Source organism: Falco rusticolus, chromosome 9 (genome assembly GCF_015220075.1).
Source record: "Falco rusticolus isolate bFalRus1 chromosome 9, bFalRus1.pri, whole genome shotgun sequence".
Classification (NCBI taxonomy): domain Eukaryota; kingdom Metazoa; phylum Chordata; class Aves; order Falconiformes; family Falconidae; genus Falco; species Falco rusticolus.
The window spans coordinates 47,695,408-47,721,820 of NC_051195.1; the positions used below are offsets into that span (position 1 = coordinate 47,695,408).

The following is a 26,413-nucleotide window of genomic DNA, read 5'->3' on the forward strand; positions in this document are numbered from 1 at the left end:
GCAGCGTGTGATCGTATTGTTACTGCACGATTTCTCTTTGCTGGGACGCCCAGGGATGCCCCACACTGAGGAGGGAGTCTGCCAGGGCTGCCAGTCTCGTGTGCTTCAGCTGATTCACAGGAGCCACAGTGGCTGTCAAGAAGAGCTGGGAGGTGAAAGTCAGCTCTGGCAACACTGATACAACCAGAGAGCAAAAGAAAGTGAACTCAGTGGAAGTGAGAGACTTCCAGCAGCCCCAGGCTGGTTATGATGACAGCAACAGTCCTTCAGCCCTTGGATTTAGCCTCATCCCCTGCTTGTGACACCAAAGAGGGCTGAAGAGGAATCTGTACCTCCAAGAACAACCACAAATAATTTGCACCATCAAAATCCTCACTAGGTTGAAACAGGCAACCAAATTCATGGGACAAGTTTTACAGCTGCTCAAAGGGAGACATGCACATTTTTATTTGTTCTCAGCACAGCTCATCCTCTGCAATCCAGGTGGGAAGGGCTGTGCTACCTGGTGGTAAATACCCAAACTAAGCATTGCAATTGAACTGCACTGGACAATGGCTCCACCAAACACAAACCCCAAGGAGACTATTTCATGGACTCATTTTTGGATATACATTTTTAAAACCTTCCCGTCTCCCTCTCTGTTCATCACTCTTGTACAATCAGTGAGGCCAGACAGATCTTGTCCTCTCCCAGGGCTGCTGGATTGTCTGACGCTTTGATGGTGGTGCTTCAAGGGCTGCCCAGTGTAAAACTGATTTTCCAAATAGACCCAAACTATTGATCCCTTTGTCAGAAAAATGTCAGAGGGAGAGATGCCAGGCACGAGCATCGCTGTCATGGGGCTTCAGAGTGTGTGACAGGAGGACTTGCTGCAAGGACCCCTCTGGGAGCACTCATTCAGCACGCAGCGATGGGTTAGTAGCATCTGATACTCGAGGAGAAGGCAATCTATCCTCAGAGGAAATCACACCTGCGTGATCCTCCTGAATAGCCCATTTCATGCAGACAGACTCAATGATGAACACTTCTGGCAGCCAGAATGCCACCGTGGCTGCCTGTGCAATAGTTCTTCCTCTTCTCTTAGGAATTGCCTTGGGATCCCAGCTACAGATACTGAGGGTCAATTTCTCCATTAGTGGTTTTTACTGACATCAGCCCAAAAGAAGGCAAAACCTGGTGTTTCTTGGAAAACTGGTCCACTCTAGTAGAAGATGTTAATATGGACAGTAGGGGTAGAGTCACCTGAATGAAGCTGTACATCCAGCCTGCCTGTGGTCACTTAAGGTCCTTTTCTTTCTCTTACAAGGTGGAAATACTTTTGGAAAATCCCCCTTTTTTCTTGTTTTACATATAAACTATACTTTTATATAAACTATATTTATACATGATCTATTAAGTTCACAAAACATGGCAGCCAAGGGTGGCTCTGGGCCCTGATCAGACAGTGCTGTGGTCCAAACAGTAAATTAACATGCCTCCTCTGTTTCGTTACCCACTTCTGTAGCATCCCTGGCGAGGCTGCAGGCTCAGCTCTGCTCCCTTTCCAGGGGGAAGGCACCACGATGGGCAGAGCATCACCCTAACATGAGGCAGTGGTTGCTAAGCTGAACTCATCTTCAATAACTGGCCACTTAATGCTTCCCCATTCACACTGGCGGGGTTTTTCTTGGCTCCCAAGGTACAAAGGACTGAGGAGCATGAGTGAGTGGTGGCCATTCCCAGCTCTCGACACAAGGACCGCACTGGGGCCAAGCACGTGCCTCCTTGCAGAGCTGCCTGCACTGGGCTGTCTCTCTGCTCTCGGGGGCTGGTTTCCAGCCCACAGCATCATCCTGCCAGAGCCTTTGTCAGCTCAGCCCCTCCTGGCACATCCCCTTCTCACCTTCTCCACCTGCAGGAGAGCCTCTACGGACATGCAGAGCACACCAGCCGTGAGGACGGCATGGAAAAATCATGGATTAGCCACATTGGAAAAGTGACAACACCCCCTGGCCCCATTCAGATGTGGTAGGAAGGAAGGACCATGAAGTGGGAACAGGGCTGTCCCCACTACAGCTGGCAAAGGGACCTGGAGGAGGTTATGCTTTTTCCTTGGTGTTGAGCACAGGCAGAGCTCAGGGCAAGGGACCCAGTGGCATATTATCAGCGTGGGGAGCAGAGCCAGGGGGTGCTGGGAGCAGCCTCTCTGCAGGAGGGATGCGATGCTTCGGCAAATGCCTCCCTGCAAGCACCGCGGCTGCGGCCTGCGCACACCTTGGCTGCATAATGAATGTCCACACCAACACTGGAAAAGCTGCCCCAGTACCTAGCCATACCCTGAAATGCTGAAAAAAACTTAGGGCCAATTTCAGCTGATTTCAGGCATATTTCATGCATTTATCTCCCTCTCTGAGGACCTGATCTCTTGGGCAGTTGGTTTGGAGTCAGGCAAGGCCACTTCCCATACATTTTCACCTGCTGTCTCAGCACTGGGAATTCAAAATGCACCCAAAGGACAGAGGCAATAGGAATGAAAAGCAAGATGCATGCATGCGTCTGAAAACATGACATGCCTTTTTTTTTTTTTTTTTTTTTAAGAAAACATCTCTTATTCTTTCCAGCTCTTCACCTTCCTGCTCCGAAGTGGGTGGAGGAGCAGACACCACCAGACTTCAATACATCCAGTAATGCTTCAGGGAGACCAAGTGAAAAGAGGTCTAAAACCAGCAGTGTGCATGAGGAATGGTAAGAACCAGCCTTTTCCATCAGAAGGAAGAAATAACACAGCAGCTGAAGAAATGGGGAGGTGCAGAAGACAAATACTAGAAAGGGAACTGCAAAAGACAGGCTTAATGGCAAAAGAAAAACCAAACCCCATCCAGGTTGATTTTTTTTATAACATTTGCAGCTTGTCTCTTCATTTGCTGCACTGAATCGGCACACAGCTGGTGGCGGTGAAGAGGATGGGGCAGTGGATGGATGTGACACAGCAGCCTCGGCGCATCCAGCCTCAGTGCATCCAGCCTCAGTGCATCCAGCCTTGGTGCATCCAGCCTCGGCGCATCCAGCCAGCTACCCGCCTCTGATCTCCACGACATGCCAAGTCCTTTCCCGGCTGCCACATGAAGTCTCAGATGACCCCAAGGCAAAGTCTGCCATCAACCGCAGTGCCCCAGGCAGGAACAGATTTGTTAGTCTTCACCCTGTCATTTATCTTGAGTTCCCTTCTCCTGGTGCAAACAGCGTGCAGGTATTTTGCCTTTGTGTCCTAGTGACTTCCCAGAGCCTTTACAGGTGTATCCAAAATTTCCAGATGGTTGCACAGCTAGTTCCATTAACAGCATTGTGTCTTCCTTTGCTTTCTGGTACAGTCATATTTTTTCCCTCATCGAACTCTTCAGTCCAAGCCTCACAGTTGGAAATTTTATTTTCCTGCTTTTAAAGAGTAGAACAGTGCCTTCCCAGGCCTCTTCATTGTCCAAATAATTCAAGGACCTGAGCACAAGAGATAAAACCCCATGCCAGGCAAACCTGGCGCAGGAGGGCAGAATTTTCTGGAGCAGCTGGTCACAGCTCCTCTGCAAACATTGCCTTCCTTCGCGGCACTTTAAAATGTTTTTTGCGCTTGATACATTCTCTTCGAAAGAAAAGAAAATCCACATTAAGCAGATTTTAAAGGGCTTGCAAACTTCCCAGCAGCCTTGAACTCACACAAGGATCAACGCTTCATGATAACAAACTCATCTGCTAGCCAAGCCAGGCAAAACCCCTGGCACATTCCCGATGTTTCTGACACCTGGGGGGAATCCACACTTTATACCACATTTTTGTATCAACAAATGGGGTCAAGGAGGATAACAACTAATATCAACACTCAGCGAGCCTAAGCCACACAGGGAAGATTGCCTCGTGCAGTTTAGCAGCCTGATCTCTTTTAAAATAGCACTAAATTGTGCACCACTGCTTGAAAAGCCCCTTGCCTGGGAGAGATTTCAGCAGGAAAAAATAGCTGGAAAAGGTGAGAGCCAAGTAATTTTGCAGAGTTTACCTCTTTCTTTTTATTTGTAGTACGTAGATGACAGGCTATCTGACTGGTTTATGGGGTTTTGGTGTGCTCTCCGAGAGTTTCCGTGGTATTTCTGGAGGGCAGCTATTAGATGGAAAGCAGCATTTGCTACCATTCAGGGTTCTGCCCTCTCAGACATTTTGCAGCTACTGGAAAGATGCAAAAAGCCTCAGACAAAAAAACAAAAAACAAAAAACAAAAAAAAAGGAAGAAAAAGGATAAAATAATAATAAAAAATTAAAATAAAAACAATACATTCCTGAATTTCCAGAAGTAATATTGGCTCATAGGGAGGGAAGTGCAGACAACAGCTTATGTTGCTAAAAAACCAAGTTTGCACTGTTTTGGGTTCAGCGTTTTAGCCAACTGCTAAGAACTTTAGAGTAAATCTCAGCATTTCCCAGGGCCCAGATTGCATATTGGACCATATACCCTGAAATGTTTTTATTTAATTTGAGTCCACATTATGCTGCCTACATATGGTGACACACACATTTCATTTTATGTAGCAGATGCTGCTTTGCTATTGAGAATGTAATATACTGAGTACATTATAGTATCATTTGGTCTAGGGTAACTGCAGTGTTTTTTAACTCTGATTAGCCTTAATTTTAAACCTGATTTCCTAAGGAAATGAAGCCTATGACATCCTGCTCTGTATGCATGCCGGTGTATGCTGTGTATCTGTTCCCTTACCCATCATTCTCCTATTTCTTTAGAGCTCGGGGCCCAATTTCAACACAGTAGGGGAAAACCCAGTTTGCTTCCCCTCACGGTGCACAAAATGACTTCATGAGGGAGATTAAGTTCATGGTGCAGGCTCATGAGTCCCGGGAAACTGAGCTGACATAGCACTTTCCCCAAACCATCAAGCACTTCTGAAAATTAACGAGATAAGGCTAATAAGGCCATTCTCCAGCAGCACCTGGGAAGAGGTATCAGTCAGGTTGAATTGTGCTGCTCCATACAGGGACAAAAGCCCATCTCTGTTTTAATTAGAAGCTGATTAAGGTCTACAAGTGATTTCAGCTTGGCTAGCCTCCCTGCTAGCTCACCTTGCGGTCCCCCACTTTAATCTGCAGCGACCGGTTCTCCATCCCAGCGGCGACCGCGTCGTGTCGGGGCAGCCCCGAGTCCTGGCGTCAGGCGGGTGATGCTTGGCCATGGCTCTGACTGCATCCTGCTGACTGTGTCCAACCTGCTCGCTCATGTTTCCAGATGATTTCCACCGCATCAGCAGAGCTCCTTTAGGAGGCAGTGGGGCACAGCTGCGACTGAGACGAATGGCACTGGGAAAGCCAGGTGACGCTTTTCTGCAGCTAATGTCAATGCTGCTCTGCACTTCTCTGGCATGTCTCAGCAAAATATCACGAGAGAATAAACAGCAGAATAACTGCATGCCCGTGCCCACCATCCAGCCAGCACAAACAAGAGCTTGGTCCCTCTTTAACAGACCAGACGAGGTGGGTTCTTCCCTCCATGGATCTCCAGAGCTTGGACCAAAGTGTTGGGGGAACAGGGCTGTGTACCGTGGGCCAGCGAGGGCAGTGGGTCTGCAGGAGGACAGGAGCTGGCAGTACCACCACACTGGCCTTGCAGGGACGCCCTCTGCCCCCACGCTGGGCTGCCAGACCTCAGCTGTGCCATCGGCTGTGCCCGCTGCGGTGGAGGCGATGCTTGGGTTGATGCATGGCACAGCCAACACCTCAGGCTCCGCTCAGCCCTGAATTCATGAACTCTGCCATGATACAGTACAGACTCCACCAAGAATGGCCATAAACAGCACTTAGTGATGCATAATATATGAAAATGGCTCATGCTGAGCTTTTAGATACAGAAGGATTTTTTTTCTCTTAATGCTATTACAACATTCTCCTGCAGCCATGGAAGCACCATCATAAATATTTAAAAGGAGGTTTAAAAGACCCAATCTGTGCGAATTGAATATTTATGGCCACCAACCCCCCGACCTTTAGATTTAGGGTACGGCATACATAAACCAACCTTATTAAACTATACTCCACAGGTCAGCCTGGGGATCAAATCTGAACGGAAATCTCCTTCTGAGCATTTAGCATTTTTAAAGTTCCTAGTGGTAAACAAACAGAGCGTAATAAATAGGGATTCAGTCCTGGGAGAAGAGGGGTGTTCAAGGGTGAGCAAGACCTGCGAGGCCAGGGCTCTCCTCCCCACACTGGGGGAACAGCATCTAAAGCAGAGTGAATAATAGCAGTGGGGTAAACTAACAAAAATTGGCCAAGGTGTGAAATGCAGAGAGAAGTGCAATATCGAGAATAACAGGCATCCCTTCTGTTATTGGAGAGTTTCCTCCAGCCAGCTCTGTTGCCTTGGATTTGCCCCGTTATGGTGCTGAATCCCCCGTAAGACAAAGCCAGGTGTGCTCAGCCAAATCAGGACCTCAGCACCTTCATTCAGGTTTTTCCAGGAGACTTGCTGCAGCTGAATACTTCAATCAGAGCCAATCAGAGATTTTCAAAACCACCGTGCTTCCCAGCTGGCACATTTTTTTTTGTTTGGGTTGGTTTTTTTTTTTGTTCCATTTCTTGAGAATTATGACTCACGCTCAGTGCTTTCAAGTTAAAACCCCACATTCCCTCTGCTTGCTCAGCTCATCAACCCAGTGCCCGAGACAGAGCCAAACCCACTGTGGAGAAGGATGGGAAGGGGGAGCCCTGCTGCACGTGCTGGCCTGCACCCCAGGAACCCCCTCGCTGCAGGCAGGTGCCAGCACCAGGCAGATGATGCTGGGGCTGGGAAGACAAAGGCAGGAGCTTCTGGGAGCCAGGACTGGACCTCACACCAGATCCATCGTGGAGACACAGCAGAGGGGATGTGCAGTGTCCATGCACTTGTGTGTTAGGTGGTTTGTTTTATTTAGAGTAAGGCAGGATCCTTTCAAGACCTCAAAGGCCCTTCAGATCTATTTGTAGTCAGGAGTTTGAAATGCTCCTCTGATGCATTCATGTATTTGAAAATGAGAGAGAGGCAAGAAGATAAAAGGGAAGAGTTTGTGCGTGGCAAGCACTGACCTGCAGAACCCAGTGCTCACAGGGACCACAGAAACATGGCACCTGATGAAATCCCATTCAAGCTAATGGAAAAAGTGAAAACCGTGAATATTTTCATCCATTTCTATTTGTCCTTGTCCCACTCTTGCCCTTTCCTTTTCCCTGATTTTTTTTGTTCTTCCTCCCACAGGAGAAACCTCCCTTAGCTGCCAGAGCACAGGTAGACAGGGCTGGGGCTGCAGGGACAAGCATTCAGGTTTCTGGCAGTTCATGGTCGAGCAGAACCGTGTGTGCCAGAGCCCATGTGTTAAATAACCCAAGCCCAGCACGGATGAGCAAGGAGCAAGGCTCAAGTGCCATTTAAAGCTTAATGGGGTTGGTAACAAGTGCTGATGGTTCAGTTTGGACAGTCACATTCTGAACTCATTTGCAGCGCGATGCCAGATGAGCACCACTCAGATGCCACTTACAGTCCTTCAGGGAAGAGGTACTGCAGGGAACGTTAGCAGCCACGGTTTTATATGTGTTGCTGTGTTTTCCAAGTGCCATCTTCCCATCTAGCCAGTGGCCAGTGATAATTAATGGGGCAAATGGGCTTTTATTGCTTTTCTGATGATGTTTTCCATGATTCGTGTTCACTTCTGCGAGGTGTTCCTATTCCCCTGCCATAGCGCTGGATTGATTGTGGCACTAAAACTGTCTACCAGGTGCATGTCACAAATTATCCATGGGAACTGGACATCATTTTTCTGACATTCCCAGATTTGTTAGCTGGAATTGATCCTGCCGCTACATTAGCTGGAAAATAAACAAAACCACAGCCAAGCTGGCCGCATGCCTATTGCTAGGAACCTGCTGGAAAAGATAGAAGATCCAATATTGCAATTAATAGGTCCGCAGGGGTGTTTTGAGAAGTGCTTCAGAGTCTTCACTTTGCTCTAAGCCTTTGCAGCACCTTCAGTGCCTCCTTTCAAACTGAGCCAAAAGCTGCTAAGGATGATACCTGCACTCCCAAGCTCGCTCCCCATGGAGACCCACCAGGATCTGCCTTTCTTCTCCTGTTAGCGTTCTCCCAGGACCACTGACAGCTTGGAGGGTTGCAAGGGGTAGCAGAGACAGCTGTCTCCACTCTTTCCACCGCAGTTCCTTGTAGAGACACCGGATCAAAGAAGCCTTTCGCCACCCCGCACCCTGAGCGTGGGTCGCTTCATACCCAACCAGGCAGCAGCTAGAGGTGCTTGTGGGCAGCCAGGCTTTGAGTGAGGGAGCAAGCCTGAAGACTTCAACTTGGGTCTTTCTTAATCCAACTGTTGGTGGTTTGGGTTTTTTGGTTTGTTTTTTTTTTTTTTTCCAAACCCAAGGAAATATCCTTACAATCTCTCTCCTCTCAAATTCGGATGGTGCCGGAGTTCCTGGGGGTGGAGCTGGCACAGAGGCAAGGCGGCTGCTTTGCCTTGTTTCCCCAGGAAACTCACCCGCCTGCCAAACCCACCAGCAATGTTTCCTGTAGCCTGGGGAGCCAGAAAGAGAAACCGTAATAATTATTTTTGTATGTAAATAGTCGGGAGACGTTCAGATGGGAAGAGCTGTGCGGATCACAGAAGGCCTTCAAGGGTGTAGGAAGGATTAATTAGTGTGAGTGGCTGTAGGATGCACAGAAAAGTGTGCTGGCTTTCGTGGGTTAAAATGGTTGGGGTCCAGCTCTCATCTGGGGTGAAAAAGGCAAAGAAAACATCTGAACAGGTAGAACCAGACCTGTTTATGTCACTAAAGGATCTGTCCCTCTCCTGTAGCTTTTGGGAGCCTCTTTAATAAACTTGGCAGAGGGAAACATTTTATCCAGGCTCTCCAAGGGGATACCCTGGGGAATCTTTGGCACATGAGAATTTGCGAACAGTCTCACTGCTTTGTTCCCTTGTGTGCTCAGCAGTTTTGTCTCCTGTTCCCGCTGTTTTTACAGGCTTGCTTTCACTGTATCCCTATCTCTGAGACTGATGGTCTTGGTGATGGGAAGGGAGTTCAGGGAATTACACCAGTCCCTGGGAACCCTCTGTCCCCTCCTGCTGCCCTAGGGTTTTGGTGCTCCAGCTCCCTGGGTTTTTAGCACCTGCCTGGGAAAAGACAAGGAGCCGATGGAGTTAAGCCATTTGCAGGGAGGGGGAAGGTTATATACATCATCCAAGCAAACCTTTATGGGTGTTTGACTAACAGCTGTTTGTAGGCACTCAGCACATTAGCAGTGATGCTGCCATTTATTGTGCAATCATCATTTTAAACCCTCTCCTTTTCTTCCCCTTACTCCACAATAACCAAAATGGTGCAATAAAAATCCAGCCCAAGGGAGACAAATAATCACCTTTACAGTTTGACCCTGGGCCTGATGTGCTTGCTGCTGGAGAGCTGGCTGGGAGCACGAGGGCTTTTTTGCTCTGCCTGGGGAGGGGGGGAGCAGCACAGGGACACCCCAGAGCTCTGCTGGGACCCTGCCTGGGGTGTCAGTCCCCCAGGGCTGGACCCAAAGGGGAAGGTGTCATTTCAGAGCAATCCCAGCCAAGCCACCTGGCGAAACCTTTCCAGTTTGAAATTGGTCCTGCTTCCCTTTTCTGTCCTCAGGGAGAAGAAAGCCGAGACCATGAAGGGAACTAAGCTGTTATTTTTGCTGGCTCAAAGGCACTCCAATAGCCATGGTTTTTAAAAAAAATTAAATGCTTGCATCCAATTGTATTTGCACTGTGTAATGTCCTTATCCAACGCAATCACTTCAAATCACTGTTCTTCAAATCCTCTGGGGCATCTGCAGTGAACAGAGGGCCCAGGTCAAATATAAACCTTCTGGCTGATTTGGGAATGTGTGTGTCAGTGTTACCACTGCATTAATGAACCATGTAAATCATAGCCAGTTGTTAAATAATGGAAGGGAGAAGGAGGGGAGGGCAGAAGGGACTTTATACCCTTTATACAGAGACGTTTGCAGCTACAAGAAAATCTATGTCAGTGTTGCAACTTGCCAGCTTGGAGGACATAAGTTTTCCATCCAAATATTGCTTCTTCAGAGGCTCTTGCTGCTCCCAAGGGACTCTGTGGAAATTTGTAACTTCAGCGTGCCTTTAGAGGCATTTGCAGAAGGCTAATACGAATGTGAATATTTTTAGTTATTAAAAGAAAAAAAAAAGTAGAGAAAGACAGGTTGCTTGTCTTCTCCTTTAAGCTTTCCCTGCAGTGCTGGGATGCAGGGATCAGACTCTGCCGTCTGTCACTGACTCCCAAATACACAGTGATGGTTCTTGGTTTGTCAATCACCCTTCAGTCTGCACATGATAAAAGCCCAGTCCTGAGAGGGGTTCCTCAGTTCCATGTAATGTACTGTCATTACTTTAATATTAAAGGAAAAGAGAGGGGAACCGGGGAACTGGACATATTGCTTGGCTGGCATTGTATTTTTTTTTCTGGCTGTCTCCCTTTCCTCTCCATCTGTCCCAAGCTTCAACACCCTTTCCATTTCACAGCCCAGAACGCTGCCCTGCCTTGCAGACAGGCTAGCTGGGTTTGCTATTTCACCCCTTCTCGGCTGGATAAACCCCTTTCCATGCCAGGCATTGGGGCCGATGGCTTATGGGCACCAGCTGAGGGGCCACACCAGAGAAGGCACCTTATTTAACAGCCAGGGAGGTGTAAGATATTGCAACTAGAGCAGAATACAACATCCTATCAAGAAACTACCTGGGCTGCCCTAGGACAAGCACCCACCACTAATACACATGTACCCAACGTTAAAGTTACTGTATGGGGAGTGATTTGGGGCCTTTTATACTCTGTTTGTCATGCTGCTCAGGTCACCTGCAAAAAGTTTATATTTCCTATCCATTTTATCAAGGAGACTTGTTTTCCACTGCATTTCCTCTCTAGAAACTTGGCACTTACCTATCCAGTGGAAATCCTTACTTGCTGCTGATGGGTTGAAATCGTACCTTCAGTCTTTTCCTGTCGATACTCCTTTCCTGAAAATACAAACCAGGACGGTATAAGGCAGAATTGTAACTGTAGTTATCGTTTTCCTAAGTCATCTTTACTAAATTCATCGTGATGTTCCTGCCTGCAGTTTGGCTTGGGTTACTGTGGGCAAGGGTGTTTTGGGAGCTTTGTGTTTTGACATCAGCTGACAAAGCAAGTGAGATAAAAAATAAATAGTTCCTAATGATTCTCATCTATTACAAAACCCCAAATGGGTTATTTTTAAAGTTAGCTTTAAATATTCCAGTTTTTAAACGCTGCCAGCAAAAAGAAAGGAAATGATTTTTTGCAGTTCCACAGATGACCATCAGCTGGGTCCCTTCCGCAGCACCCAACATCCATGCTTCCCTCCGGCTGCCACATAACAGCTGGCAAATGGAGCGGGAGCCTGCGTTAGGCCCTCAGGTATGAAAATGTCGAGCAGGGAGACAGTTTGGTTCCAGATCTGGGTTTGCTGAACTGAAATACGCTTGAAAAGCCTTGGAGAAGTGGTACCTAAAAGCTGTGGGTTGGGCTGACTGGTGGCAAAAGAGACTTGGAGCAGCAGTGAATCATCCCAACGCGCTGCGCGTGAGCAAGCCAGTAGCATCGCACCCACTACAGAGCCGTATGTCATCTGTGCACTGATGGGCTCATGCTTTGCCATCCTGATCCAAAGTACCCCGCTAAACACAAGAAGAAAAATACATTAAGCTCATCCAACAACACTGGGACAGTATTTTCTCTTCTCTCCTTATTCTCAGCATCAGATTGCTTAGATCATTTACCAGAGCTATGGAAAGAGATGTGTTTACTTACACCGGCTTGCACTAGGTCAAGTCTGGAATCAGTCATCCACGGGGTAAACAGTGACAATATTTCATGCCCAAGTAAACCGCCTTGTGAAAGAAATGAAGCTTACATGGTGCTTGGGCTCATCTGATCTTTATTTCCCGAAGAGACATATTTCCAGTGCTCATCATCATTATTAACACAAATGTTCAGAACTGCATGCACCAGGCGGCTGCTAGGAAACATCCGCCGCAACAGCAGCCTGAGCGAATTCAATTTGCCCTGCTCTAATAGCAGAGCTGGTCCTTGATTAGCCAAGGTGGGAGCTGACAGATCGGGGTGGCTGGGGGGTTAGCTGCCTTGTTTCCAATTTCGGCTCAGCTGGCTGTGATTGCTCGTGCATTCCCGGCTCCAGAGCAGGGCAGAGCGTCCCTGCATGATGCATACAGCATCTGCAAGTCCCCCTTCTTCAGGGGGACCCAAGAGACTGAGCAACAGAGCAATGATAGACTTGAGCTTACTGGTCCATGATGGAGCTGTCGGCTGGCCGTCAGGTTTCAGGCAGTTATAGCTGCATCAGAGAGGGCTTCAAAGCAGCGTGTCCTTTAACATCCTCTTCCAGTCAACTACGTACAAGAAGGCCCTCCAGTTTATACCCATGCCAGCATCATGCAGCACATGCTGATGATCAGGTGGGAACGCAGGTAGAAGCGTGGCAAGGGGGTGGTTGTCCATAGTCAAGGAAGAGGCTGGAAAAGCACTACTTATTTCAGGGAGCTCAGGGCCAGGCGAGCAAAAGTGGCTGAAAATAAAAACCCTGCCCAAATGTTTTTCTCCAGCTTCTAACCAAGTCAGCTGGCTACTGCATCCCGGGAGCAGTGCTAATCCCCTCAACCATCATCCCTTTCCCCATGACAGATCCTGAGCGAGATGAATTGGTGACTTAGGAAGGAAGGGGAAAGAAAACACAGGAACTGCAAATGAAAGTGGTTTTACTATTGTGCCCCTTGATTAACTAATGCTGCTTGTACACTAGTTTTCTACAGAGAGTGTGCAGCCCTGGTCTGAAGCCTAATGAAGCGTGCTGGCATGTGGGACGTGACTCGACTTACCCTAATTGCCTTCATTACCAGCGTGTCCACAGCAACCCCCCGATTTGTTTTCCTTAGCTTCCCTCTGACCAGCGATGCCTCGCAGTGTAAAACCAATCCATTTCCATCTCTGCCAGGCCCACAGTGCTGCTGCAAGTTTTTCTTCCTATTTTGAGGCTGACATTTGCAAATATATGTATTTATACATAATCCCTTCTTTTGCTGAGGTGTTTTTTTAACCAAGCTAGAATGAGACAGATAGACATTTTTTTTATTTAATAGTGAGATGCCATCAATGCTTCAAGCTTCACATTTTGCTTCCACGGGAGTCAGGTATTTACGTGCTGGAATAATGAACCATCAGCTGAGTTGCTGCAGAGTGACAGGGACATTCTGCATTTTATGGCTTTTTGTGCAAACAGTCCCCAGTCAATAAGTACAGATTTTCTCAGTAGACGACCCTATTTGCAATTGATATTTTCAGGGAAACAGTAAGGTCTGAGCTGGCATGATTCAGGGCAACAGCACAGGGTGAGATGTCGCTGTGTCGGAAATAGCCAACAATCAGTTCAATTGATCCTCATCTAGATGTGGTTCTTTGGGACCTGAGTTGGAGAAATGTAATAACAACATAAATTTCTATTTTCTCTGCTGAGATTAGTGGCTTTGAAGCTCCATTACCCTACTCTTTCTCTGTGATTTGGTTTTTGGTGGTTTTTTTCAGTGTTGATGCCTAATGCCAAACACCTGGCAGGCAGCATCCTCCACCCTGGAGTGGGCTGGTGACAGTGGGACAACACCCCGAGGGGTTCACGGCTCCCCTGCACACACTGTGCAGACTCAACCTGCCAACACAACCAGAAGAGCTGGAGAAAACCTGAAATTTCCACTCCCTGAGTGGTTCTAACAAGTGCAATGAAGCAAAGGAAAGCAAGCACAGAGCCAAGGCGAAGTGTAGTGCAGGGGTTAATAATACCAGCAGCAATGAAACGTTTTGAAATGTTTGATAAGAAATGATTCCTTGCTTCCAGGCTTGCAGTTCCCCTTATTTTTGTCCCTCTTTGAGAGATTTTAGAGCGGTAAGGATTTTAAATACATCCACCTAATGCAGCTTCAGACAGCAAACAGGATTAAAACCCGACTCTAGAAAGGGAAAGGAAGTCAGATTACTTGTCAAAATTAAATTTGCCTTTGGATGCCATTACTTTCTACATTAAAAAGCTCTGGGGATCAGGAGATAAAAGAGCTAAATCCAATGTGGAGACAGGCGCAGAAGAAAACATCAGCCAGCCAGTAATCCAGGCTCTATTCTCTAATAGGATCCTCCTGAAGTCAAAGAAAGTGAGAATAATTATTTAATTCCATTTTGAAGTCTGGCTTCTTTATCGACCCAGCTCAGCATTGCTGTTTCAGTAGTAAATCAACCAGTGGCATGGATTTCACAGCTCTCACCAGCTCCATGAGAAGTTTGCTTTACCCTCCGTGCAGAACAGACCCCACAGGTCTCAGTGGCATTCACCGATGGATTTCACCGCGACTAAAACATGCCCGGCCAAGGAGCAGGGAACGGTCCACCTCGACCCGAGTGGTAATTCTTCACCATAGCCTGTGGCCAATACTTAAAGTCCTCTCTCGGGTATTTTTTTTCTTTTTTAAGGGTAATAAATAAACCCACATATTATGCTGAAGCACAAACGTGCTGTTGCACCTCCTTATGCCACAACCACCATAAAAGCCTGTCCCTTTCCATCTTCCAAAGAGCCAGAGGAACTGAGCCTTTTCTAGCAGATTCTACTTTGTCTTTTGAAGTACAGCCACAGAGCCAAAATTACAGCCTGCCCCAAATATCCTAGCACCTAAAAAACTGTAACCATGGTTGCACAGTCATCTGCAGGCATGGTAATCTGCACAGACACGCATGTATTGACTCAGAGGATGATTTAATTCTTCAGCATGGGATAAAAGACACGAGAAGCCCCGTGCCTTCTGACACACTGGTGGATTCAGGCCAAAGTTTTCTTTAACCCGAGCACTGGACAAAGCTCTTTGGCTACCGCTATGGATGGAATTTGCAATCAATAAACATTGAAGTCTGTTAGGGTTTAGTGTGAAACCGTACACGAGCAGTGCTGGTGGGCACGTGCTCTGGTTGCCAAACCCAGGGAGATCAGAAGATGGGCTCTACTTGGTCTTGTTTAATGCAGGCCCAGATCATCCCAGCAGTTCAGAGGTGGGCAAGAAGCAAGTGCTAGATATAAGAGTGTTATTTTTAATAGGAGAAGGAGAGCAGGCATCTCTGGAGAGCTACAGAGATCATGCACTGGAGTTCAGTTGAACGTGCGTGTCAAACTGCAGGTCAAGAATTATTTATCCAGAGACACTCTCCTACTCTAAAAAGAAATCCAAAAATAGCCTTGAAAAGTAATAGGCCTCTACCATCAAGTAAGGAGAACACAGGCTCTACTAGACCCCAATGACTTTGGGGCTGGAAAATGCACCTTTTTGCATTGAGAGGGCAGCTGTGTAGCTTGTAGGTGATCCAGAAGCTAAGAAAACATCTAACAGGATGAAAAAAATGGCTTTTAATTCCTCCTATGGACTTACTAAGTATTTTTTCCTGCTACTCCTGGCATGTTGGTACTCCAGTGGGGAAGGGCAGGGCAGGAGGCTCCAGTGGTGTCCCCAGCATCTGCACCAAGTTGCTTTGCTGGGGGCTGCAGGACCAAGAGCTGGTGATGCCTGCGGGGGCTGCCTGTGGGGTGGGCTGCTCCAAGGTGGCAGTGACTGTCAGTTGCTGGTGGTGGCCAGGAGGATGGTGCTTCCCACGCACCAGCCATGACAAGTGCTTCCTAGCAGGATGTCGCGGGGTTCTGTGCAGGAGCAGGGCTGACAGCCCCTCTGCAGGGCTCCAGTCACCACGGGCACACTGAGATAGTCCTTTTAATTTCTTTCTCTTGTTTTCCTAACACAGTTTCTCCCCAGCCAGCTGCCTGTGGATGCCTTGTTACTCCTCAGCAGCTGGCAGTGACAGGTAAGTACTTGCACTGGGACACGGAGGGACCAAATGTAGGTCACAAGCAATCCTTTGCACCCCTCAGGAGCATCTGCCAGCACTACTGACTTCTTGAAGGCAGGAAGAAAAGCAAGCAGCCCTCCACATCACTTTGTCCTCCAGCAAAGCCAGACCCAGGGGACCCCCACCACCTCCCTTCCGAAATTAAAGACCTGTCTCTATCCTTCAGATGTTCAATATCATGCACCTACAAGTGGAAAGGACAGCAAGGCCATTGCCACCAACCTTGGCAGCCCATGTCATGGCCACAACTGCTGGCAGGGCCAGACAGACCCTGCCACCCATCCTTCCCGCAGCCCACCGCATGGCCACGAGCAGCGCAGGTGCTTGGCCCCGGAGGGATGGTGCAGAGCAGGGCCTCGCTCTGCTGCATTTGCTTCTCCTTTTGCAACCAAACTCTGTGGCTCAAATGTTTGAACCTGGGGGTATGTTAATTTATACAAATAAGGGCAGTGAGGGGAAAAACTGCAGCAAAGCCAGCCAAGTGGATGCACCGGAGGGGTTTCTGGAGCTGGCAATGTGGGTTTAATGACAGAGGAAAGAGTTTGGGTGACATGATCCTACTGGGATGCCATCGTCAGTGCCCGTGCCAGCCCTGGCACAGGCAAGGAGGTCCTTCATGCCTGATGCATTGCTTTTTTTTTAATTACACTAGCTGTAGGGAAATATAACATTTTCCTTCAGTAATTCATCCCCATGGCTCTCCTATTCTGTCATTTTAATTAAAGCCAGCCCCAGCCACAGTTTGGATGTTTGCGGCAATTAGTATTAAATCAAGCTTAGGCTATGGGGACTGCCCCCTCTTTTGCTTTTTCTTGTTTTTTTTACAGCAAAACCCAGCAGGGTCTGAGGCTGAATGCATGGAAAGGGCAACACAGCTGCCAATGTTTAGGCTTCAGACTTGGTTAGGGAAGATTGTAACTCATTTTACTGAGTTCCCACTGGCTTTGCTCATCACGGGGAGAGAGGCAGCCAGGTCTGGGGCTCTGATGGTAAACATGGGGAAAACCAGCTCCTGGGAAACTTGCTGCTGCCGGAGGCAGGACCGTGACCACCATCTCCTCCTATGAGCCGCTCACAGGTTTCTCTGGGATGGAGAGCAGGCAACAGGGTTGCCATGCCCCAAAGCTCAGCCTTGGGACTTCCCATGGCTGAGCTGAATTTTTCAGCCAGGTATCTCGATTTGATTTTTCTTTGGAGAAGAGCCAGCTATTTATTTTGATTCTCTCTCAGTAAACCCACTCTGAGCCCTCATCTTGCATACACAGAGCAAAAGAGAGTCCCAGACCTTGTAAGGGAAGGAGGTAAGAGAGCCAGGGGCTCCGTTACCTGCCCTGGGTAGATGATGTCTGACCTGGCTCTGGCCATCCCTGCCTCCCAGCATGTGCCCATCCTTATCACTGGAATTTTCCTTAGTGCCTATCTTGAACCTTCCTTTGTTCAAGGTGAAATAATCTACCCAGAGCTGCTTTGATCATGGCCTGTGTTTTAATCACGAGCTATAAGGTATTTGGTGTTTTTCTTAAACCCACAGCTTCAAGACTAGGTAGTTACCTGGGAATCACACAACTTACTGTAAAAAATCTTTTCTTGTTATCCTTTAGTGTGTCAGAGCCAAGGTGGAAAAACATGATCTGTGTCTCAGCTAATGGCTCAGAAACAAAGAAAGGAAGGAAAAGGAACCCAAGAAAGATTTCCTAAATTTTTGTCACACAGTTGCATGTTTTCCCTGTTCTTTATTCAGAGTATTTCTGAGCAGTAGCACGACAGTGCTCGGTGTTCCTGGTGACTAGCAGTTCCCAGAAGTCACAGTGTTGTCAGGGCACAGCATCATCATTGCCATAATCTGAATTTCACTCCTGCTTCTCGGCAGGGAGCGATTGCTGGAGGTGCACAGGACCAGAGCCTGGCATGAGCCGCCTCTGCTGCCCTCCTGACCCCCCAGCAGTCACCCCTTAGCATCAGCACCCATCCTGCAAACCCCTAAGAGTTTAACAGCCTGGGCATCCTGGTAAAGACAGCAGCTGAGCCCTCACTCCCATATCTGCCAAGGAGAGGAGTGTGGCGGGACTCCAGCTAAAAGCAGGCTGGCAAGGTGTCATTACCCAGGTAATAAAACCCAAACCAAACACTAGATCTACCGGCTGAAGGCTAAAGCCATGTGGGACCATGCACGTGTGTGGATGTGAAACTCCCTGAAGACAGTGGGTACCTTATTTTGACATTGCACACAGGGGTGTCTTCTGCAGCGCAGGAGGATGCTCTGTGCTTTGCTGTGGCACGGAGGTAAGCGTGCTGGCCAAGGGGGGAAGCAAAAGGGAGGCAGTTCTGCCAACTCCAACTATCTGAGCAGAAGCAGATGGAAGAAACAGGAGGAAGTATTACAGAATGAGTCAAGGCTGTGATTTTGCACAAGGCAAAACTGTTCTTTCCAAAAAACAAAAAAAACCCAAACCCAAAAAAGTTAATCTTGTCAACAAGTCCTTGAGGTCATGGAGACCGCAACCCTGCTGCAAACCCTCATAGGGACACCCGAAACTGCCCCTACTTTTTGCTAGACCTGAGCTGCAATTACACTGCTGAAAGCATGCACAGGAGTTCAAGCAAAGGAAACAGAGGGCTGTGCAGGCAGAAGCAGGGTTTGTCTGTTGGTGTCTCATCCTGTGCACGGTACAGGGAGGAGGGCAGCTGCAGGCAGCGGTGGTCGCCCCTTGCCCCTGCGCTGCTCAGGCTCCCCCCTGCAGTCCTCCACACCTTTAGCAAAGGTGTCCACGAGGGCACACATCCAGCCACTGGGTATCCGCCTCACCTTGACCCCTAGAAAATGAAACTGTGTATACAAAGACAGAATCCACAGCCTGAATACCAAGACCTCAGAGAAATAACAGCCATAGCTAAATGCCAAGCAAAGCGTGGAAATATTTCAGCAACAACCATAACCTCTAAAGGGAAGGACCAAAATTCTTGCACTAACCTAGAAGCACAGAAAACCTTCTGCTTTCAGCCACTCTGACATGTATAGCCTCCTTGGTAATGACTTGGTAATTAATAGTCATTAAAGTTACTCATCACACCTGACTCAGGCTTGCCTTTGACAAGGCTGTAGAGGCTTTCAGCGATGGAAGGCAGTTTAACCCCATCCCTCCCCAGAATCTCTGAGCTGCTCCCTGCTCTCACCCAGGCTGTTGGTGCCTCTTGGGGCCTCCTGTGCACCATGGGATGCTGCACGTTAGCATCAAGCTGTTTCCAGATGTTGGGAAGGCTGGGGCCAACGTGGGTCCTACCCCACGTCTCGAAGTCATATCTGAAACGTCAGACCACAAACCTGAATGATGCAAATGTTTTTTCACCACAAGCTGTGTTTCTGCCTCGCACCCAGCTGCCCACAAGCCATGACTGTGAGGGGGAAACAGGGACCTGCAAAGCCAGGGAAGCATCATGTCAGAGCTCTTCCCTGCTGTCCCGTTTCCAGGAGCAGCCAGTCCCAGGATCAAAGCACTGTTTGCTCCACTGCAGGATGAGCTGAGCGAGGGGGCAGACACAGCCCCCAGAGTTACAACGGGTCTGCGAATGCTGTGGGCTTGCAATGAAACACCATGCACTGAAGAACTTACTGAACTGACCTTCCTGGAGTTTAAGGGCGAAGGGATGCGTGGTGCGTATCAGCACAGCTTTATGTGAGTGCTACAGAAATGCTTAAGAATAAATTAAATGCATCTGACTCCCATTAGAAAGTCGAATCAATCTCATTTTCATGTCTCACTCACAACTCTCAAAGTGCTGATGCTGGGGGAAAGTTCCTCTGATTTTCCCTTTATCTCATCGTCTGTCTGTGCAGACTGTTGTGGTTTAAACCCAGCTGGCAACTAAGTGCCACGTAGCCAATGGCTCTCTTTCCCCTGGCCCAGTGGGATGGGGAGGAGAATCAGAAAAAGGTAAAACCTGTGGGTTGAGATAAGAACAGTTTAATGATTGAAATAAAGTAATATATAATAATAGCAATAATAACAATAACAACAATAACAAAAAGAAATAACAAGGAGAGGAATAAAACCCCAAACAAAATGATGCGCAATACAATTGCTCACCCCCCACTGACCGATGCCCAGCCAGTCCCCCAGCAGGACCGGCCCCTCCCAGCCAGTTCCCCCCAGTTTATATACTGAGCATGACGTTTTATGGTATGGAATAGCCCTTTGGCTAGTTCAGGTCAGCTGTCCTGGCTCTGCTCCCTCCCAGGTTCTTCTCCTCCCTGGCAGAGCACGGGAAACTGAAACATCCCTGACTTAGGGTAGGCACTACTGAGCAACAACTAAACCAGCAGCGTGTTATCAACTTTGTTCTCATACTAACCCCAAACCACAGCACTGTACCAGCTACTGGGAAGAAAATTAACTCTATCCCTGCCAAAACCAGGACAGACCTCTTCCCAGTCTCCCGTGTCTGAGAAATCTTGAACAACATGATGCCAATGCCTCACTGGGAGGCTGGAGCTTGACCAGACCCTGAGGAGGAGGACGGGCACCTGCAACTGCCTTCCTGGGCTGCCACTTTGTGCACAAGCACATCTGCTGGTGCTCCCATCACGCTGCCAGCCCCAGCGCCCGAGGGCTGGTGGTTCTTGCTCACGGGCTGCCCCACGGGGTCTGTCCCCTCCCCCCCGATCTAGCCAACTCCGATGAGGGTGAAGAAGGTTCAGTGATAGTAACGCAGAACTCGCTGTTGCTAAATTCAGCTATTCCTGACAACGACATGGCAGGAATTAGCAACCCTGGTTAAATTAGTGCTGGGGCATCGTTCCCCTGTGATGCTACCTCCGACTGAAAGGAGCTTTCATTACTGGATTTTTCAGTATCTTCCTATCTACCCCGTTAGCAGCGAGGGCTGAGCCCAGATCAGCCACTACGAAAACAGTTCTGCAGAGACTTCGGCTGCAGAGACTCAGTGCAGATTATCGCAAAGGAATCACTTTTGCTTTACAAAGGCCAGCAAGGAAAGCTTTCTCTGCTAGGTTCTCCTGGTGCTAAGATGAGCTATAAACTCAAGCTGACTGAAAGCCTAAAATATTAATCGATCAGCCTACTTCTGGCGGCCATGCAGAAGTAATTGCTGTGGAGTAAACCAGAGAAGAGATCCATTTATATCTCTCATGGAGTATTTTTCCCCAAAGGAAATTAGCACCTCGCTCCTAAATAGGGACTGTATGATTTTTAGTCTCTTTTTGTATGCTTGACACACTTTTTTCCTCCTTTGCTCATCCTAAAATGAACAGAATGAGGGAAGAAATGCTAAAGAATGGGAAGAAATGTAAATCACAAGTTTTTATCACACATACTAGAGAAACACTGGGGTGATGCAGATTTCTGGTTACCTGTGGAAGAAATCTGTAGGTGTAAAGATGTGTACATACAGAAGTAATCGAAGGGTAAAGCTGAGTCTTCTCTGTAGGTCAGGTACATCTCCAGCGTGGGATTCACGCCGGTGAGCCTCAGCAAGCCCCCGAGGTACCCACTGAGGGCAACAAGGATGCAGATAGAAGTGTATGCTGTGAGTGACAGCTGCCTACGCCTGCGTGTGCCGCCGGGGCTGCTGGCAAGGGAACCGAACACCCAGCTGGTGCTGGGTTTGGAGGGTAAGAGAACAGACCGGTGGGAGGGAGGATGCTCTCCTCCTTGGAGGAGGTAAACACCATTGTAACTGCTGGGCATGCACCCTTTGGGCTGAAGCACTCTGGGAGGTAAAGCAGACATTTATCTGGGATTTCATCCCGATCGCTAGCATTATTACTTGTCTACTTCCAAACTGAAACATAGTTTATGGTCAGGAAATCTTTGGTTATAAAATCTTTGGTCCTAAATTGATGAAGTCTAAATTAATTTGATCCAGCTGGGAAAGGGCTCTGAAGCCCACTGTGGTTTATTTCCATAAAAACATCTGGTTGAAGCACAGCTGGAATGGTCAGAACTAAAACACCTTCCTGGAACTGCAGAGCCAGGCAAGAAGTGTCCAAAGGGATGTGTGATATGAGCAGGGTGCATGTTTTGTCAACAAAACTACTTTCTAGGAGTGAGAACGAGAGGTGACTTGGTACCTTTCTCCTTGCAAGCTTGAGGCTCTGGGCATGCTCCCCAGCTGGCACCAGCACCCACCGCCAGCCCAGTTTAACCCTCAACAGTGCATTTATATGCTACTTTCTGTGGCAAGAATATTTACACACAATGAATAAAAAATAATGATGTAGTATCAGCTTTATGGGCTTGGCTCGCTGGTACAGCGTAGGAGGAAGCCTGCAAACCAGCGTTCGTTATGAGCCGTACATCCTCAGCTGTTGTACGTAATAGTCTGTTCCTAATGAAGCTTGAACTGATGCCAGTGAAGTTGTACAAATGTAAGGGAGAGGAAAAAATGCCAGGCCTTGTGCTTTAAGTCTGCATTAAATCTTGTCTGCTGAATAGATATTAAACATTACAGATCATTTTGCACCTGTGGGTGACGAGAGGCAACAGTGCCGGATACAGCACCTGCTGTATTTAATGCTTAGACCCTGCACACTGGGTATCCAAGAGAAATGTATTGGGAAATGTAGCTCTGCACATCTTGTTAAACATGATATACATTGTGCCAAACTCTTCAATGGTTCAGCACAGTCTGTTGAACCACTGTAGTGAGGAGGAGGAGGAGCCCCTACTCAAAACCACTGGTTTATGAATGTGGACTTCATACATTAAACTTGACTGCTATTTAGCAGACTAGGTCTGGCAGCTCTGAGAGTGATTTGGAAACAGCAAATCACTTAGTACATTGCCTCCAAAACTGAACTAAATAAAACCACCAGGAATAACCCAGTCCATGGTCACTGCTTCCATCGAGCTCTTTGCCCTTGACATGTTTTTGTCTGCAGTCACATTACAGTGGTGCTGCAGGAGTATCTGTCTCATTTTAAGCATGTAACTGGAGATGCTCCAGTTTTATACTTTCCGTTCCCCCCTTTGAACACCAGTAGAATGGAAGGTGCAATGTCAGAGGTATGAGGAGAGAAGGAACATTTTACTGGGCTGCTCACCTATTGCTGTACACACACGCTCACAGCTGGTAGGTGCCAGATCTCTCTGCAGCCCTTTTTCCATCATTCCTTGATGTTGGGGAACATTTGCTTTGTTTCAACATTTGCTTTGTTCAATCAATACCCCAGACTGGAGGTATTTTTTTCTGATGTTCACGCTGGAGAACTGAGCCAACAGGGAGACAAGCAGTAAATGCCTCCTGTTCACTTAAAACCTGGGTGGTCATCAGTACCAGTATAGCTTAACAGAGGGGGATTTAATTGTAAACAAAACTTAAGCTGCCTCAGATTGTTCCTGGGGTTTGATCAGAGACAACTGAAATCATTAAGAGCTTTGCCAGTGACTTTATCAGGCGCTTTATTCAATTCCCAACTGATCCCATAAGAGCTGGGCTTGCTCCTAGTAGGTATTGATCCTACTTTGGCACCACCTCACACCTGAGGGATCCCTGGTGGTCTCAAGGAGGAGTTCCCTGCACTAGCACCCGGGAGCTGAGCAGGATATGGGGCCATGGGGCGCAGGTGCTGCACCAGGGTCTGCCTTTCCGTTGCTTCCAAGAGGACCAGCCCCACCAAGAGGAAGACACAAGAGCCCCGTGTTTACTCTGACCCATTTGTTCATCAGGTGAGGAGCAATGCAATACAAATCCTCTGTGACAAACAGATTTCCCCCAAGAATCCCATAAAGGACTTGGAAAGGACATTTATGGCTTCATAAAGCACTTTGCTAATGACTTGCTTTACCACTGTTAAATCAACTGAAATCATTTAACGCTGTCCTCTTGTAACTTTCTGCATTTGGTCTACAGGGGAATTAAAAAAAAAAAAAAAGAAAAAGAAAAAAGAAAAAAAGTGCTGACATTTGCAAAATACATCTCAACCCATATTAGATGGTGTTAATTAAAATGACTTGCTGGGTAATGAGCTACAAAAAAAAAAATATCAATCAGTGTCTTAGCGCAATTAAATCCAGCAAACCCTGCTCTGCGCTGGCGTGGGCAGCACCAGCTGCTCTGGCCCCGGTGGCACAGGGCTTACCTTGCAGCTGAGCCTGTGCAGCTCCCTTCGATGAATAATCCCTTCCACGAACCACCTCCTTCATCCCTGCAACACGGTATGATGGGATTGCCACTTTCGCAGGATTAAACAACTCCCGTGGGTGCCCCCCCAGGCAAGAGGAGCAGCCAGGTGTGCCTCGGCAAGGCACTGGCGAGGCTGTGCTGAGGGAAAGCAAATGCTTCTGCTGCCCTTTCTTCCCCAGCATTTCTCCCTCCGCCCTCTCAAGCAGACCGTTTCCATCACTGCTGGGGACCAAGCACTGGACACAGAGGCTGCAGGTAGCACAGAGCCCCTCAGCTGCCCTGGCTGACCCTGACTTTGCTCAGAGCACCTGTGTCGAGACCTGGCTTTGATCAATACTAGCGATAACTTAAAGGATGCTCCAAGAACAAAAAGAAAAAAAAAAAGCAATGGAGGGGGAAAACCCCCCCAACAATATGAGCAAAATACACTGTTTCATCCCCAAAAAGGTGCCTTTCAGGTGGTTAGACTGTAGTGCAGATTAACAGCAAAGCGAACATTTCATAACATCTTTGCTGGCACTCCGTGTATTTGAAAACCGAATTACAGAGTGAAATGTAACCACCTCTCCAAGGTGGAGGATTTCTGTGCCCTATTGTGAAGCGAAGCTCGGCTGTGTACTCTCTAAGCGTTTTGCAGCTTCTGCTCCAAAATTGATGTAAACATCTGCCTTAGTTTAAGTGCTTCCTTAATACCAGTGCTTTACTGAGCAGGGGCTTATTTCAGAAAATGCAGTACAAGGCTTCTGCCTTCTAAAGCTCTTATTAAGTGTCAGAACAAAATGGGCAAAACTTGCTGGTAAAAGGAGCCTGGCTGACAGCATTGGAGAAAAGTGGCCTGTATTCATCTTCTGAACAGATATATTCAGGCAAGCGGCGATAAAAGCTTCTCTGCTTTTCCGAACCCAGCCCTGGAGGACAATATGCAGAGATCGAGAAGAAGTTTAGTCTCGCAGGTTTGCCACCAAATCCATACAGCATATCATAAATAACAGTAACGGTCCTTTCTCATTGATTCTTTCTCGAGACTGTCATCCAAGTCACCAGCCTGGGGAATTGCAGCAGGGGCTTGGAGGGGAGAGGCGGCAGTGACAGCTCAGCTGGGCTGAGCAGGGTCTCCCAGCAGGTGTGAATTTTAGTTAATTCCTCTCTCTCCATTTTTGGCTTTGAAGCCATGCTGCAGAACCAGAAGTTTGTATTTTCAGACTTATTTACTACACCGTTACGCGAGATGTCAAACACCGGGGCCAAAGCATTCACACCTCACTGTTGTAGCTGTGCTTCTAGAAGGTGGGGAAAAGTTAAAACAGAACCAGCAGACACACAGCTTTTCCCTCTCTCTAGCTCTCATCACCCCTTGTGTATTCAGACAGCCACAGAGCTGAGATACCTTTCAATTTTTTAAATAAGTTATTACTGCACAAGTATCCGGGAGCCTTGACGGTCCCCTCCCTCTGTTCTTCCCTCCCCAGCTGTGTTTATCGCACACAATGGGAGCTGGGGCAGAGCCGCCTGGAATCGGCAGGAGGCTAAACAGGGAGAAGGAAGAGCATCTTCTGTTCCCAGAGCTAACGGGAGAGAGCTCTCCTCCCATCTTACACTTGCTCCCATTATTCTGCCATTAACAATGAGGCACAGCTGTGATGACTATGTAGGAGGAGAAGCCTTGGATGGGGCTTGATAAGCTGCTCACACACACAGCAAAGGAGAGGAGAAAATTCCTACTTGTCACCAGCAGCAAAGCAGGCACCGTTAAGGGGAAACCAGGATTTTCGCTTTCAGCCTTTGGGCTGTTCACCAGCAACAACTGGCGCCATGGCATGGAGCCTCTCCCTCCTAACATGGACCCAAAGAATTGATAAGAGCTGTCAGAAGAGGTTTGAATGAAGGCAACAGCACCAACACACCATAAGTAGAGGCTTTTATTTATTCCAGCAAAGCCCCTGGTGCGTGACCCTGTGAATAAGGAAGGTGGTCACACACACACTTCAGATTTAATTTGCATGACCCCGTGAATCAAAAAGGTGGTCACATACACGCTTCAGATTTAATTTGCTTAAATAATGTACTGTTAGGACAGATGAGAACCGGGGAAGTGCTCTGGCAAGTCTGTTTGTGGTGATATACTGAAGGCAGCTCTGAAATGTCATCCCTTGCGATACAGCTCTTCGGAGGACAGGGCAGATCATCGATCAAGATTTAAGCCTATGTAAAAAACGGATCATGTGCAAGAACACATGTAGCGAGTTGT

General features: G+C 47.9%; 1 long non-coding RNA gene across 1 annotated transcript in view; it reads right to left on the bottom strand.

The window, feature by feature from the left end:
- Positions 1-8,388: 8,388 nt before the first annotated feature.
- The window catches only part of LOC119153733, a 32,457-nt gene continuing 14,432 nt past the window's right edge, over positions 8,389-26,413 (bottom strand). The window contains exons 4-5 of the long non-coding RNA XR_005106201.1: positions 10,996-11,072; positions 8,389-8,585 (exon numbers count right to left, since the gene is read on the bottom strand). This is a non-coding gene — a long non-coding RNA (uncharacterized LOC119153733). The remainder of the gene's footprint in view (positions 8,586-10,995; positions 11,073-26,413) is intronic.